The following is a 17,891-nucleotide window of genomic DNA, read 5'->3' as shown; positions in this document are numbered from 1 at the left end:
GTGTAAAACGCTTTGTGACCTAGCCATGGTCGAATGGCTGAGGTGAGAGGCCAACTATCTATTTAGTTAATCGGTGGAGGATTCTTTACCTGTGGATCACAGAATTTCTGATTTACTGCACTCAATCACTTTACATTGGAGCACTATTTGGATTTTTCACTTGTGCACTATATGGACTTTCTTCAATATTTAAATTGTTAAAAAAACCCTGTCAGACATTTCAGACTTTTAAAGGTCTTGTCCAATGCAAGCTATTATCTTTGTTAACCAGAAAAAACTTTCATATATCAGCTTGAAGCTGTTTTAATTTTGTCACTAAGAGATTATCTTCTGTGACTTTAAAGGGGTTGTAAAGGTTTGTTTTTTATTTTCTAAATAGGTTCGTTTAAGCTGCATTGTTGGTTCACTTACCTTTTCCCGCCGATTTCCCTACTAAATGTTTATTTTCTTTGTTTGAATTTCTCACTTCCTGTTCCTCCTCAGTAAGCTGTTCTGGCTGACTAACCCTCAGCCAGAACAGCTCGGATGATGGGGGCAACTTACTGGAGGAGAAACAGGAAGTGAGAAATTTAGACAAAGAAAAAATAATTTAGAAGGGAAATCAAAGGAAAAGGTAAGTGAACCAACAATGCACTAGCTTAAAGGAACCTATTTAGAAAAAAAAAAATTAACCTTTACGACCCCTTTAAGACTAAGCACACTCACGTTTAGTCCTCTGAGCAAAAATAGAGTCTAGGTGATCAATAGGTCCTATCACTGGAGTTGTTCCTGAAGGCAGGAAAACCAATTACTTTATAATAAAGTAAAATCTATTTAGGGGGGTGTACAGGGGAGGGTTTTCTGGCTTAGGGTCCTTTCACATAGGCGGCATCTATTCCAATCAGCTGAGGATCCGTGAACAGGATGTCATTTTGGGGACATCCATGTCCATTCAGTTTCTTTCTCCATCTTGTGGTGGAGATAAAAAAATAAAGTTTAAAGTACCCATGTTAGATCTATGGGAAAGGGGATGTAAATGGACATGTATCTGTATAGATCCTTTTGCCTCAGATCCATCATGTTTAGGTCTGAAAAAACGAAAAAGGTTCCAAACCCTTGCCTGTTTTAGATCTAGACAGACTTGGAAGTAACTGGATATAAACAGGTGCATGTCTGTTTACATCAGCCTGCCCCATCCAGGTCAACCCTAATGCAGGTCTGACTGGAATGGCCATGTGAAAAGAGGAACGTAAAGATAATAACAGGCACCTTGTTTGGTTTATACAGAATGTTTACAAGCTTAAAATGGCTCATGAGTTCACTCAATAGATTCTAAGTGACTAACCATAATGCCAAACAATGTTGTAAGCCCAAAATCTTTTTTTGAGACCCCATTTGCTTTTCCAACTCACAGGCTGCATTCAGTGCTACAAGAGGCCATGACGCCATAGGCACACGTGAAAGACATTTTTCTTCTTTAAGACTTCATTCCTTTTTCTAACCAACCACATTATATTATTAATGAGAAAAACGAAAGGACTAATGGAAATTGCACGCTGCCTGCTTTGTAACACCTCATTAGACTAAAAATAAACATCTGATAGGAAAGGGATGGCTGCACATTACTTAAAGGACATAGACTATAGGGACTCCTCTCCACTATGAAACACATGTGTCCCACTTGCTCTTCCTTTCTGTTACTTAATTTAGCCCAAGTGCTTAAAGGTTGGCAACCACTGCAAAATAAAATAGTAGGTTGTAAAGTTTTAAATAAGTGAGTTAATGTTGCATCCTTCTCTGGCGCATCAATCACTACCTCATGAGTGTCTAAAAAGCCCAACCTCTGGCTCAACCCCCTACCACAATTGCCCACGTGTATTTTGTTATACTAAGGCCGCGTACACACGACCAGTCCATCCGATGACAACGGACCGTTGTCATCGGTTAACCGATGAAGCTGACTGATGGTCCGTCACGCCCAGGGGCGGACTGACCATTGAGTCACTCGGGCACTGCCCGATGGCCCCATGCCACTAGGGGGCTCCATCAGGGTTGCCAGGCTCAGTAAAACCAGGGACAGTATGTAAAAATCTATGTTTTTTTTTTAGATCTGTTCCTGATATGTCCAAAACCGACATGCTTTTGATGTTAAAATCCCGAGATTTTAGCTGCCCCGCCTCTGCACTGCCTCCTGGCGTGGTGGCCATCTGTAAGCCCAGGGGCCCCATAATCTTCTATTGCCCGGGGGCCCCATGAGTTGTCAGTCCGCCCCTGGTCACGCCTAAACACCATAGGTTAACTCAGGGTTTCTCAACTACAGTCCTCTAGGCGCCCCAACAGGTCATGTTTTCAGGATTTCCATTATTTTGCACAGGTGATTTGATCAGTTTCACTGCCTTAGTAATTACCACAGCTGTTTAATTTGAGGGAAATCCTGAAAACATGACCTGTTGGGGTGCCTTGAGGACTGGAGTTGAGAAACCCTGGGTTAACTAACCTATCGTGTCAGAACGCGTTGACGTAAAACACAACGACGTGCTGAAAAAAACGAAGTTCAATGCATCCAAGCATGCGTTGACTTGATTCGGAGCATGCTCGGGTTTTTCACCGATGGTTTTGCATGCTAACAATCGGTTTTGACCGATCGGTTAGGCGTCCATTGGTTAAATTTTAAAGCAAGTTGGCTTTTTTTTAACCTAAGGTTAAATAACCGATGGCGCCCACACACGATCGGTTTTGACCGATGAAAACGGTCCATTGTCCATTGTCCATTGGACCGTTGTCCTCTGGCTAACCGATCGTGTGTACGCGGCCTTACTTTTATCAAATGCGTTCAGGATAGACACAGGCCATCCTCTTATGATGCAGAGAGGGGGAAACCGCCATTATGAATTTTTCCAGCCTATTTTAGTAATATAACATTTTCAAAATTGGGCTTTAAGCTAAATATGGCCCTAACTCCATATATGGGATGCAGTGGATACTTGTCACCACTATTTCTATCCATACCATTGCCAACCAGTGGGGATTAATCTTATACTGATCTGACTTTGATTAAAAAAATCCTGATTGTTCACTATAGGTAAGTGCAGTTTATATCTGGAACTTCACTCATTGGCCAGTTTATTGATGGAGCATTGTACATCACTATGCAAAAAAATTGATGCAGCAAATGTGATGCCATGTTATTAAAAAGAAAACGTTGTCCTAAAGCTTTCTGTAGATGGGGTGCAAGGTAGTAAATGTGATTTACCTACATGCTTCTGTGCTCATGATCCATTCTTGTAAAAAGACCTAATAATTTCTTCTTCCATTTACTGTATGCAGCTCATCCTCTGCTGAGTAACTGTATTTGTTTTATCCCATTGATTGTTTTTCCACCAGAGATGTCCTAATCTATCACTACTGCCTAATCTGTGTTAGTAACATGAAGCCTGAAAAAAATTGTCTCTTCAGTATCTCCTGATGACATGCTATATATTTCAAAGGCATTGGCTACTTAGACTGATGAATCTGAATAAGTTTATTACAAAGCAAGCTGTGTCAGCTCAGAAATCTTCTTGTGTATGGTATTCCTCATTTCTTTTATCCATTTTCTTTATCCATGGCCCTGGGGGGTATTGGGCAATGCAATATAAAGCATGCACAGTATAATAGCTAAATCAGAGCCCTTCCCATTCAGGATGTCCTTGAGCAATATAAACAGTAAGAAGCAGCAAAATGTACAAACACATCTCACTCTGACAGCATCTTTTCATCACTGCTGTCATTTTACAATACATTTTAGACAGGCAGCCATTTTTGTGATTCAGGTGTCTCCAGGCATCACACTTACATACACACTTACGTAAGAGAGGTAGATCTCGGAACCGGAGCTCCAGCCAGACAAGTTTGTTCAAAAAGAGTTATCGATCTAAAGAATTGTTTTTTAACCACTTACCCCCCGGAACATATTGCTGCCTAAAGACCAGAGTACTTTTTGCGATTCGGGACTGCGTCGCTTTAACAGACAATTGCGCGGTCGTGCGACGTGGCTCCCAAACAAAATTGGCGTCCTTTTTTTCCCACAAATAGAGCTTTCTTTTGGTGGTATTTGATCACCTCTGCGTTTTTTATTTTTTGCGCTATAAACAAAAATAGAGCGACAATTTTGAAAAAAATGAATATTTTTTACTTTTTGCTGTAATAAATATCCCCCAAAAAAATATAAAAAAACATTTTTTTTCCTCAGTTTAGGCCGATACGTATTCTTCTACATATTTTTCGTAAAAAAAATCGCAATAAGCGTTTATTGATTGGTTTGCGCAAAAGTTATAGCGTTTACAAAATAGGGGGTATTTTTATGGCATTTTTATTAATATTTTTTTTACTAGTAATGGCGGCGATCAGCGATTTTTTTTTCGGTATTGCGACATTATGGCGGACACTTCGGACATTTTTGACACATTTTTGGGACCATTGGCATTTTTATAGCGATCAGTGCTATAAAAATGCATTAGATTACTATAAAAATGCCACTGGCAGTGAAGGGGTTAACACTAGGGGGCGGGGAAGGGGTTAAGTATGTCCCTGTGTGTTCTTACTGTGGGGGGGGGGGGGTGGCCTCACTAGGGGAAACACTGATTTTCTGTTCATACATTGTATGAACAGAAAATCAGCATTTCCCCTGCTGACAGGAACGAGAGCTGTGTGTTTACACACACAGCTCCCGTTCCCCGCTCTGTACCGAGCGATCGCGTGTGCCCGGCGGCGATCGCGCCCGCCGGGCACACGCACGGGAGTCGGGGGCGAGCGGGGAGCGCGCGCGCGCGCCTCCGGCGGCGCGCACGCGCCCCCTAGTGGCGGCTATACGATAGGACGTATAGCTACGGGCTCTCGCCCAGGAGAGCCGACCTGCCGCCGTATAATGACGGTGCGCGGTCGGCTACTAGTTAAACTGGGAGACCTGTGTGTAGTTATGCAGCTGACGGTAAGTCCAAAATGAAAGAGGGCTCTGGGGATTTACCTCTCTCCTTAGGGACTCAAAAGATTTTAAGGTGTTGGCCTCAACACAATGTATCATTAGGAGGGGCATTGTTTGGTCCGTGGGTGCAGAAAAATGCAAGTGCATCCCGGGCAAGAAATCCGGATTGTGAGTAATAGGAGTAAGCGGACCGGGACATGAGGACAATTTATGATGTTTCATCATCATATAAAACGCTCTAAGCGTGGACCCCACCAAGGGATGCTGCTGCAAACTCTGTGGCAGTTTCCCCCAAGGAATCCAAGGTAGGAATCTAAGATGCAATGTAGAAGAAGCTTCCTCCAGTGTAACCCAATCCTTCTGCCCCCTATGACAGTTCCAGTCCAAAATTCTAGCTAAATGTATCCCAGAGTGATAGAGTTTAAAATCGGGCAGGCCAATACCCCCTTCTTCCTTAAGTTTTGAAAGCGTGTCCAACTTTATCCGGGGTTTTTGCCCCTTCCAGATAAAAGTGCGTACAATAGCCTGAAGTCGTTTAAAAAAAAATCCTGGAAGTGGGATAGGTAAAGTATGAAAATGGTACAGAATTCTAGGTAGAATTACCATCTTCAGTATGGCAGCTCTTCCAAACCAGGAGAAGGGTCTAGACAGGGGGGAGATAGCTTCGGGAATACGAGTACAATGGGAAAAGGCGCTTAAAATAAGTTTTACAGATAAGCAATGGAAACGTGCCTGCATTTTTGCCCATAAATGTGCGATTGGCACGAGATTGCAGGAAATGTCGTATAAGCTTTTAACACAATGGTATGCCACTCCCGATAAAATAAAAAAATGGTACCCGCTGACATCGGATTCTTGCTGGAGATGCGAGCAAGACTCGGGCACCATTGTTCATATTTGGTGGGAGTGTCCTTGTCTGAGATCCTTCTGGGACAAGGTGTGTGAACTGATCAAAGCCATTACAGATACCACAATCTTTCTTACGCCTGCATGTTGCCTACTCCACATTGCGGACTGCTCCATGCAACATTATAAAAAATCATTGACGAGACATCTGCTGAACGCAGCGAAAGTTTTGATTCCCAGGCACTGGAAAGCAAAGGATATTCCGTCCATTCCAGAATGGTTTAGTTCCATAGAGAATATCTACCAATTGGAGGAAACTGTAGCAATTGCCAGGGAATCGTCGGAAAAATTTAATCAGACGTGGTCACCCTGGGTGGCGTTCAGGTATTCTGATCAATACCTACAACTCGATATGGGATGAGATTGCTGCTGTGGCTTTGACCATTTCCTCCACACTCCTTTTTGGTATGTAGAGACCTTAGAAGGTTTGTTCACTACAGTGTCTTTGCCCCCCCCCCCCTGTTTGTATTTTTTTTTTTTTTTTTTTTCCTCTTTTCCCCCTTTTTTTTTTTTTTTTTTTTTTTTTTATTTATTTTTTTTTTTTTTCTTTAGTATTAGCTAGTAGCGGGTAAATCATAGATAGTGATGTTTTCCCTTGCTTTCTTTGGATATAAGATATACAAATTGCTTATAGTCAGAGTATGTATTGACATGTTTTGATTATGTGTTACTGTGTGGTACTTAGGTACCTTGGCTGTATTTGGTACTCTGATTTTTTTCTTTTTTCTTTAATAAAAACAATTAATTACTACATACACACTTACATACACACTTTGATCGCTGGAAGTTGCCTAACCAGTTGTTTCTGTTACTCTCTTGTTAACATAGTTTTAAATTAATGTATCCATCACATGTACGAGGGAAACATAAATTTGGGGGGTTTATATGTTTTCCTATTGAAAATGATTCAATTATATACAGTATACAGCATATATGGAACACATATATGGAATGCAGAGTCTAAAACAAACTTGCAAGGGCAATAAATAAACCAGTACAGTAATGCATACTGTAGTTACACAAGTTAAGAAAAGACACAAGTTCATCAAGTTTGACAATAAATCATGCTACACTATTTAAAGCTGAACTGCAGGCAGACAAAACATATAAAAAAAAATCAGGTTAATTCAGTTCCCTATTTATTAATGCATCGTTAAATGTATTTTCTTAGTGCAAGGAATGCAAGTACCTGTAATCTAACTTGGTATCAGCGTCTTACAACTCCCGATACAGAAGAACTCAGGCCCCGTACACACGACCGAGTTTCTTGGCAGAATTCAGCCAGAAACTCGATCGGAGCCGTATCCTGCCGAGAAACCCGGTCGTGTGTACACTTTTGGCCGAGGAAGCCGACGAAGAACTCGTCGAGCCAAATAGAGAACATGTTCTCTATTTCCTCGTTAGTCAATGGGGATACTTGGCTTGCCGAGATCCTCGGCGGCTTCACAAGGAACTCGACGAGCAAAACGATGTGTTTTGCTCGTCGAGTTTCTCGGACGTGTGTACGGGGCCTTAGACTGAGAGAGGGAGTCAGTGGTGCTGTAGTTCTCTTAAGCCAACAAGGAGCATTCTGATAGGAGAAGAGAGCAGAAAGATGAGTTTATCAGCCTGCTGCTTCTCCTTTCATTGTTCGGTCAAAAGATTGGGGAGGGACAAAACCTTGAAGTGCTAATTAACTAAAGCATTGGAAAAATAGATATACTGCCTTGCCGACAGAGCTGTGTTATATGGCACAGTTATATATTAGAACTGTATTGATGAGAATTTGGCAGGTAAAATAGCTACTTGAGAATGAGATGTATTTAATCTGTATATTTAACAGTTCGTCTGGATTTCTGCTTTAAAGCATTAATCATATATCAATGAACTAGTTTAAAGCTTAATAAGTAAAGTGTATTTGGCCAACAACTGTCCCCAATCATTCTCAAAGATTCTGAAGGTACAGTGAACATTTGATGATCATGTTCAAATGCGTCAGTACACAATTGGATAGCCTGTCCAATACATATACATTTATATTATTTAAAATGGCCTTATCTGGCTAAAGTTCCAGGTGATAAAGATTCACAATTTATAAATGCCCTACACAAATATTCCTAATTATTGGAAGACAGATTATTGCATTGGTTACATCAGGGGTGTCTAAACTTTTTTCAAAGAGGGCTAGATTTCATGAAGTGAACATGCGTGAGGGCCAACCATTTTGCCTGACATTCTTTAAACCATTCAAATTCGGTGTACGTGTGTTTGTTCAAGCACTAATACACTGCCCAACAAGAATTATCTGGCCTTTGTGTCTGTGTGTGAGTAAAGAGATGAGCTTGGGTATATTATTTGGATGTACCGTATTTATTGGCGTATAACGCGCACCTTCACTTTAAGAGCAAAGTTTCAGGATTTTTTTTACATTTTAAATAAAGAACTGTCAAGCAAAATAAGGGTCAGTGCCCATCTGCAGCCTCACAAGTGCCCGCCATAGCTAGGAATGCAGCACCCACCATTGTCAGGAATACAGCAACCACCATTGCCAGGAATGCAGCACCCACCATTGCCAGGAATGCAGCACCCACCATTGCCAGGAATGCACCCACTATTGCCAGGAATGCCCCACCATTACCAGGAATGCACCCACCATTGCCAGGAATGCACTCACCATTGTCAGGAATGCACTCACCATTGCCAGGAATGCACCCACTATTGCCAGGAATGCCCCACCATTGCCAGGAATGCACCCACCATTGCCAGGAATGCACTCACAAGTGCCAAAGATTACCTACAGGAGAATCTCCTGTTTACACAGCGGCCTCTTTAATAGAAAGTCCCGCCTTCTTTGATGGACAGAACAGTCTTCGAATGGCAGCGCCGGAGACGGTACAGCACTCGTCCCGTCTCCTCCCTGGCCCCTCCAAGGCATATACATCTTTTGTGGCCCCAGTGCTGGGAGATCGTTGGGGGGCCACAGAAGATTTGTATGTCTAAATGACCAGGCGGGCCGCTCAAAACAGAAATGCGGGCCGCGATTGGCCCACGGGCCGGACTTTGGACATATCTGGGTTACATTTTTTTAGCGGGTTTTGCTTTTTTTGGATAGTAGACAACAATGTTTAGCTTTGGTATCATGTATAGCTGTATAGCACCCACTTACACCTGGTTTCCCAGATGTCTTAGTGGGCTAACTTTGGTTCATAGAATTTATCAGGGCTCAAAAAACTCAAGGAGAGAGGGATTGAGTCCTGATATTTCTGCCAGCAATAATCAGTATAGAAATAAGAATCTTTAAGCTGGGGCCAGGAATCTGTACTCTTAAAACTGTTGAGCAACTTCAGGCAGCACAAATACATTCTCTGATGAACCACCAGGATTCCTGTAATGTTCATTGAACGCAGCTTCTACACAGCACTCCGTTATATTCTTCAGCAGCATGGTTCCTTTCTTTAGTGTTTTAACAAAGCTCCAGCTTTACTCCTCCTGGTTGTACCCTCCAGCAAGGCAGTGGAAGCCCTTTAGGCCCCAGACTCAGGCCCACCTTTGTCTTCAATCTTCATAGGCAGCAGGCATGGGAGAAAGGGACCACTAGTATATCCTTCTTTCCTGACAACAGCCCAGGAGGCAAGGAAAAAATACTTTTCTGGTAGGTCACCCAAATATTAATATCTTCTCCCAGCATGCAACACTGGCAATATACATCTTAGTGGTTGGCCAGGGAAACATATAGGTTCATAACTCAGAATTATGGTATTTACTTGCTTTTTTTTGCTGAGAACACTTCTCAACAGCAGGCTGAAGCAAACGCTGATCTGGATTTAGGGAAAACCCAGAGACACTAATACTATAATAATTTAGAACTTAGACTGACTACAGCCTAACAACAACACTACGTATAAGATAGATACACTCCTACCTATGGCAGAGTTTCTAAAATCTTATATAAATTATTTGACAAGGGGCATATATGAAAAAAGAGACCTGAATTTTAGAATATTAACATTTATCTAAGCTAAGTACAAAGGTGATCTTTCAGAATTTCCGTCTAAACTAGAACCTTCTAACACTTGTTTGAAGATAAATAGGTTCTTTTTTCAAATAAAGGTCAGTACGATTAAAATAGATTTGTACAAAAATGCTTTACTAAAGGGGCTGCAAAGGCATTTTCCCCAGGCCCCTCAATACATTGAATATGCCACCAGAATTTTAATCACATAAACTAAATGAATGAGGATGTACTACATGTAATGTAATATTTCAACTCCCTGTTAAATTCTCTTATTCTGTTTTATAAAGAGACAAGTGACCTGAGCATTAATATGATCATACATAAAACAAATTGAAATACAAAACACATAAACCTAAACCGAAAAAAAGCTTTAATTTATTACATGCATTTTGGAAAGTTTGTAACTTCTGTTATGCCCTGTACACACGACCGGTTTTCCCGTTGGAATAAACTCTGAAGGTTTTTCTGACGGAATTCAACTCAAGCTGTCTTGCATACATGTCACACTAAAATCCGACCGCCAAAAACGCGGTGACGTACAACACGTACGACGGTAGTATGAAGCAGAAGTTCCATTCCAATGGCGCCACCCTTTGGGCTGCTTTTGCTGATCTTGTGTTAGTAAAAGTTTGGTGAGAGATGATTCGCGCTTTTCAGTCTTAGTGCTTTTCAGTACGTTACTGCTCTTTGCAGCGTGATGAATGTGCCATCTCCATTACGAACGGTAGTTTTACGAGACTGAGCACTTCCGCCTCGGCCTCGATTCTGAGCATGCATGGTTTTTAGTCTGTCGGATTTGCATCCAGACAAACGGAAATTCTGATTTTTCATCTGAAAAATTGAGAACATGTTCTCTATCTAATTCTGTCGGAATTTCCGATGTAAAAAGTCTGATGGGACATACACACGGATGGGATATCCGATGAAAAGCTTCCTTCTGACTTTTTCCATTGGAAATTCCGCTAGTGTGTACAAGACATAAGATGTTGGGGGCCACAAGTCTTTGCATTAGCATTATTAATACCTTGAGGTTGCCCTGCTTTTAAATAATGTAGCACCTGTTAACATCAGCCACAGATGACCAACCATTAAAAAAATATATAATTTTGTCCATTACGTTATTATAGAGACTTGATTCATCTACAGGGCCTGATAAAAAGCAAGTGATACAACTGATGAGCCACACCAGCCAATGCAAATTGGGAACAAGATAATGCTGGGGCCTAGAGAATGTTTGCCTGTCTGGCTATTCTAACAATGATGGCTTATGGGTTGTTTTACAGTCAGTACTTTGGGGCTCACAATAATTTGTCCTTTTGGTTACTTGTGGGACTTGTTTAAGAAGTACATACAAATCCTCAACTGGCACTTGCTTTACTGAATTAAACAAATGTTCCAAAGTGTTCTCAGTAGCAGTTGCAGGTTATGGATTCAGTTTCACTTTCCAGTAATTGGTATGTAATGCATGAGTTGGGGAATAGCTGCCTCAACAGGAGCCTTCTCACACAGGTGTTTTGTTTCCTGACATACTCTCTATAGATGACTGACAGGTTCTCAACAGTGCTTGAAATGACAGTATAATGAGGAAGAGATTGTTCTCTGTTGTCGGAAGCTACATTTACTATAATACTATTTGTATTCATTATTTCAGATTTAGAAAATTATCTATTTCTGTTTTAGTTTAAAAACATAAAAAATAAAATGAAAACCAGTGTGAGGTTTCTGGTTGCAGGCAGGTGCTCTGACCTTTGGGGGGGGGGGGGGGCATGGCATTAAGGCAGTGTAATGAAATGGGGGGTACAAGGGAACATCTCTAATACATGACCAGAATGGCAGGGGGTGTGTAAAATTGAGAAGATAAAAGTAGAAGTGGCGCTTGAGTTGGGAGGTGACCTGGGAGGTAAACTAGGTGGCAGGGAAACACGGGGATCAAGGAGGGAGGTGCTGTGTCTGGGTGAAAGAATGTGAGTTGATATGAGGGAGGGGGGAGTTAAGGTGGTAGGGAGACGCTGTATCGAGTCGCTGTAACTAGTCGGGTGGATGACAGGGGTCAGTGTAATGGGGGGCAGGCAGCAGAAGCATATTCTGCTGACCTAACTCCTGACACTTAGAGCTCATCCCACAACCTGCCGCCTGCAGTGCATTCACTCTCTGCACACTAGCTGCAGTGTGGGTTTGGGGTTCTACTGTTTGTATTTTCAGATGTTTTGTTTCTGAGGCTGGTAACACTGTGATCTGAGGGGTGCTGGCATGATAGCAGAGTTGTCAGCACATTTCCTTCTGGGAGTTTGCTAGACACAGACTCGAGAACTAAACAATATCAGGCACAGTGAACGTGTATTCCACACTTCAGCTGCACGATACAGGGAATGTCCTACACAGCAGACAGCATGATGCTGGTTCAGGCTGACCGATGACACCAATTAATGCTGCAGGGGAGAGTGGCGGCTCTCCTGGCATTAAACTCTGCGAGGAGCAGAAATTGCAGTGCCAGATTGGGCATGAGACCCACTGGTACTTTCCTCCCCTTCTGCTGGTGCTGCTAGTAAAGTACATGCGGAGTGGTGTCCATCCTTCCACATGAAGACACTAAACCTGGGTCAGCTGCCCACTATCCGGTCCCAGCCTGACTTTGTGAGTATCAAACCAACTGCTCCTGGTTCTTCTCAGAAATGTAGACATGTTGGGTTAGGCGGGTCAGCAGAATGAGTTTGCTGAGTTCTAGGTAAGATATTCCAAACTACCCTAAACCTCAGGTCCAGACAGTTTTTATAGAACAATGGCTACTCAGAGAGGCTCATTGCACATCATCAATCTTATGACTTGGGTTGGTCTCGCTACATTTAAATCATATTTTTTGTATAGAAGCATATAGCCTTAACGCTGGTCCATTGATGTGCTGTTGGAATCTACCTTTATCTACTGTACAACTGCATGTATAATAGGCTAGTTATTTTACTACTATTATTTTTTTATTATTGTATCATGACTGCATATCAACCCTGACTAGGAATCCAGTAGGTTTTTAAAGTACAACACAAATAACCCTAACATGCTAGACTTGAAGGACTTTGACGGTACCAAATGGGTAAAAAAATATCAAAAGATTTATTTAATTTTAAAGTACAACTTGGTGGCATGCCAACTCATTCATACGTCCAATTGTATGAAAATAGTATTGACACTAAGGGGGAGATTTACTAAAACTGGAGCACTCAGAATCTGGTGCAGATGTGCATGGTAGCCAATCAGCTTCTATCTACAGCTTGTTCAATTAAGCGTTGGCAATAAAACCTTGAAGCTAATTGGTAACTATGTAGAGCTGCACCAATTTTAGTACTTTCCAGTTTTAGTAAATAACCTAAAGCTAACAACCCCATATTAACAAATACAATTTATAATATATATCAAATAAAAAAAAAAACATATTTCAAGATTAAAGACATTTTAGATATGAATAATATATTCAAAGGTAAGTACAGAGATGCAACTTTACCTTAATTTCTGTTAATTTGATTCCATGTACTGTATATTACATGGTAAAATATACTTGGTGTTAAATGAGTTTTCATTTGTGATATACTACTGGTGATCTCCAAAAAATTTTTAAAACGGTGAAAAAAAAGTGAAGGGAATATGCCAGTATTGAAACTTACATGGTGTGTCACATAATCAAATGGTTCCATAATACAGTTTAATACATTAGCAAATAGCATATAAAACTTTGTAATAAAAGACCGTACCATCGTCAGCATAACACATGTGACATTATACAGTATTCATGAGAAATACAGCAAAATGGAAAATTCCTTCAATTGTGGACAGATGTCACAATGCAGTAGATGTCCAACTCAGGCTCCAACTAATCAGCTTTTATTGGCCCTGTAAAAGCAGTACTGAGGCTGATGTAGTGCTTGGAGCAGCTGTGCCTTTCCAAGACTACGATATTCTAGCCTCCATATCCCTCTAATTTCCTTTTAAGGGTTGTTTTCACTGTCAAAAACAAGGGAAAAGTTTTTCCATTTCTTGTTTATGGTGGAAAAAACATTGTTTATACAGTGTTTATTTTCATCTATATATGTAATGGTGGAAACCACATTACTGCACATTCACATACATTGAGAAGGTGAACAATACAAATATTCTCTGACATACAGCAATTACATTGTGTGAAAGGTGCAAAAAACACTAAAATATAATCTGAGGAAACCGAGACTGCAAGGAAAGCTGATACGAGGGGAATGGGATCCTTACATTATATACGTAGCTTATTATCAAGTGAAAAAGATTCTTGCATGTGTCTTGATCATTTGTAAGAATAATAACAAGCCTTGGTGCAAGGTCAACAATTATTATCCTTGAGTACTGAATACAAACCAGGAGTATTTTCTGGCTGGCACAATATTTTTACACAGTTATCCACTACTTACTTAACCACTTAAGACCTGGACCAAGACCTGGACCAAAATGCAGGTAAAGGACCTGGCCAGTTTTTGCAATTCGGCACTGCGTCATTTTAACTGACAATTGCGCGGTCATGCGACATGGCTCCCAAACAAAACTGACGTCTTTTTTTCCCCACAAATAGAGCTTTCTTTTGGTGGTATTTGATCACCTCTGCGGTTTTTATTTTTTGCACTATAAACAAAAATAGAGCAACAATTTTGAAAAAAATTCAATATTTTTTCCTTTTTGCTATAATAAATATCCCCCCAAAATATATAAAAAAAGTTTTTTTCCTCAGTTTAGGTCGATACGTATTCTTCTACCTATTTTTGGTAAAAAAATCGCAATAAGCGTTTATCGATTGGTTTGCGCAAAATGTATAGTGTTTACAAAATAGGGGATAGTTTTATTGCATTTTTATTAATAATTTTTTTTTTTTACTACTAATGGCGGCGATCAGCGTTTTTTTTCCGTGACTGCGACATTATGGTGGACACATCGGACAATTTTGACAAATTTTTGGGACAATTGTCATTTTCACAGCAAAAAATTCTATATAAATGCATTGTTTACTGTGAAAATGCCAATTGCAGTTTGGGAGTTAACCACTAGGGGGCGCTGAATGGGTTAAGTGTGACCTCATATGTGTTTCTAACTGTAGGGGGGCGGGACTGGACATGTGACGTCAGGACGCTCTCTACATTGCAGATAGAGGAAGGAGCGTCCTGACTCACCTGTAGTCCAAGGGAGTGGGCGAGCACGACACTCCACACCAGGGAGAAAGCCTTGCATTACTGTGTGGAGTTACAGACAGAAGAACAGGAAGTGAGGATTTCTCAGAAGAAATAAGGACATTTAAAAGCAAAATCAAAGAATTGAGGTAAGTGAAGGAGGACTGCACTAAGGTAAAGGAAGCTATTTAGGAAAAAAAAATGTTTACCTTTACAACCCCTTTAATTAATTATAGCTTCTGTTAAACCTAAGGCCCTGTGAGGATCCCAGGCAGTGCCGGAACAAGGCCATCCAGCGCCCAGGGCAAAGATGCCAAATTGCGCCCCCCCTTCCCTTAGGGTTAGGATCAGGGCGACCACATTCCTGCAATAAACCATTGCGCCCAGGGCAGCCCCCCCCTGCCCACTTCTTGTCCCGGATCTGATCCCAGGACAGACCTTGAGGACCAGAGATTGACAGCTCAGCTTTTATTTATGGTTGGTTTTAGTAAATCTTCATCATAATATACATATTATAGTATAGTAGAATATAGTAGTGTTTCAAGTCTAATGTAATACAGTATACGTAGAGCTCAACTAGCTTAATCTAGTAAATTGAGCTCTGATATCACTTGACAATGACAATCTACAGAATATAATCGTGCATCAGTAAACACACACCTCTGGTTCACCTACATATAATCTCTAAAAACATTTAATGAACTCCAGCTGTAATATCTTTTAATTTCACAAATTCCATTTAAAGGTTGTGGTGAAGCTATTCGGTGTTTTCCATGGCAATAGAAATAATTCATATAAAAATTGTTGGAAATCTTTTTTCAGGATAGTTTACTATGGAACGTTTAATTTGAGACAAAATTATCACCTAATAAACACTTTGCTTGCAAGTTTTAAAAGCTGTCAATTTGCTTTGTTTTTTTGCAGAAGGAATTACATTTTTGCAAGAATAAGTGTGACATTACTTATTATAATAGGATTGATGAAACAGGACAGCACTGGTGCACAACAGGTGATAATTAAGCGCAATTCTCACAAAAAAGCTTTCAATGCAGCTTTAAGGAAATATTGTCTTACCGTGTACTAATTATTCCTTTACTAAGGTATAAACTGTTAACTATATTTAAAAATAGGACTCAAAAATATTTCTGGAAATATTAAATATGTATCCCAACATATATAATATATTTTATAACTGTACCCTGTATATCCATAAATGTAAAACGTATCAAATGAATATTCATTACACACTGCTCAAAAAAATTAACCACTTGCCGACCAGCCGCAGTAAATATACTACAGAAGGTCGGCTCTATTGCATGAAACTAAGTACCTGTGCGTCATTTCATGCAATAGCCAGAGGGGGAGCCAATCAGCTGGTCAGGCGGATGCGATGTCTGCTGGCCACCCGCGATCGCTCCTCAGAGAGACAGAAATGCGGTCTGCCGATGTTAACAAGGCAGACCGCCGTTCTGACAGGAATGAACACAGTGATCTTGTCCATCCCCCACACAGTTAGTAAGCACCTCCTAGGGACACATTTAACCCTTTGATCGCCCCGGGTGTTAACCCCTTCCCTGACAGTGTCATTAGTACAGTAACAGTGCATATTTTTTAGCACTGATTACTGTGTCACTGGTTCCCAAAAAAGTGTAATAAATTGCGGATCGCATTCCATTATTAGTAAAACTAAAAATAAATAAATAAAAATGCCATAAATCTATCCCCTAGTTTATAGACGTTATAACTTTTGCGCAAACCAATCAATATACGCTTTTTTTTTTTACCAAAAATATGTAGCAGAATACATTTGGGCCTAAATTGATGAAGAAATTGGATTTTAAATTGTTTTTATTGTATGTAGTGTACGTAGCAGAAAGTAAAAAAAAATGTTTTTGTTTTCAAAAAATGTCAATCAATTTTTTTGTTTCTAGTGCAAAAAATAAAAAACCAAACAGGTGATCAAATATGACCAAAATAAAGCTCTATTTGTGGGAAAAGGGACATCAATTTATTTGGTGGCGCATGACCGCGCAATTATCAGTTAAAATAATGCAATGTCGTATCGCAAAAAATAGCATCGGAATATATCATCAAATCAACTAAACTCCTAGGACAAGGATCTTGTCAGTTAAGAAGCAAAGGGGATTGTTAATCAGTTTCAGCTGCTTTGATATTAATTAAATTATTACCAGGTGCACTAGATGGGCAACAATGAGACGGCCTCCAAAACAGGAAGGGTTTTACAGGTGGAGGCCACTAATATTTATTTTCCCAACTCCTCTTTTCTGACAGTTTGTCACTAGTTTTGCAGTGTCGCCACTGGGTCAGTGTCACTATTGGTAGCATGAGGCAATACCTGAACTCTATAGAGCTTGCACAGGCAGTCCAACTCCTCCAGGATGGCACATCAATACATGCCATTGCCAGAAGGTTTGCTGTGTCTCCCAGCACAATCTCAAGAGATACCAGAAGACAGGCAGTTACTCTAGGAGAGTTGGACAGGGCCATAGAAAGTCCTTAACCCATCAGCAGGACTGGTATCTGCTCATTTGTGCAAGGAGGAACCAGATGAACCGGATGAGCACTGCCAGAGCCCTACAAAAGGATCTCCAGCAGGTCACTGGTGTGAATGTGTCTGAACAAAAAATCAGAAACAGACTTCATGAGGGTGGCCTTAGGGCCCATTGTCCTCTAGTGGGCCCTGTGCTCACTGCCTGGCACTGTGGAGCTTGATTGGCATTTGCCATTGAACATCAAAATTGGGACTGGCACCCTGTGCTTTTGACAAATGAGTGCAGGTCATACCTGAGCACTTGTGACAGACGTGAAAAGCTCTGAAGAAGCCTTGGAGCATGTTATGCTGCTTGTGACA

This window comes from Rana temporaria, chromosome 2 (genome assembly GCF_905171775.1).
Source record: "Rana temporaria chromosome 2, aRanTem1.1, whole genome shotgun sequence".
Taxonomy (NCBI): Eukaryota; Metazoa; Chordata; class Amphibia; order Anura; family Ranidae; genus Rana; species Rana temporaria.
This window is presented reverse-complemented; position numbering follows the sequence as displayed.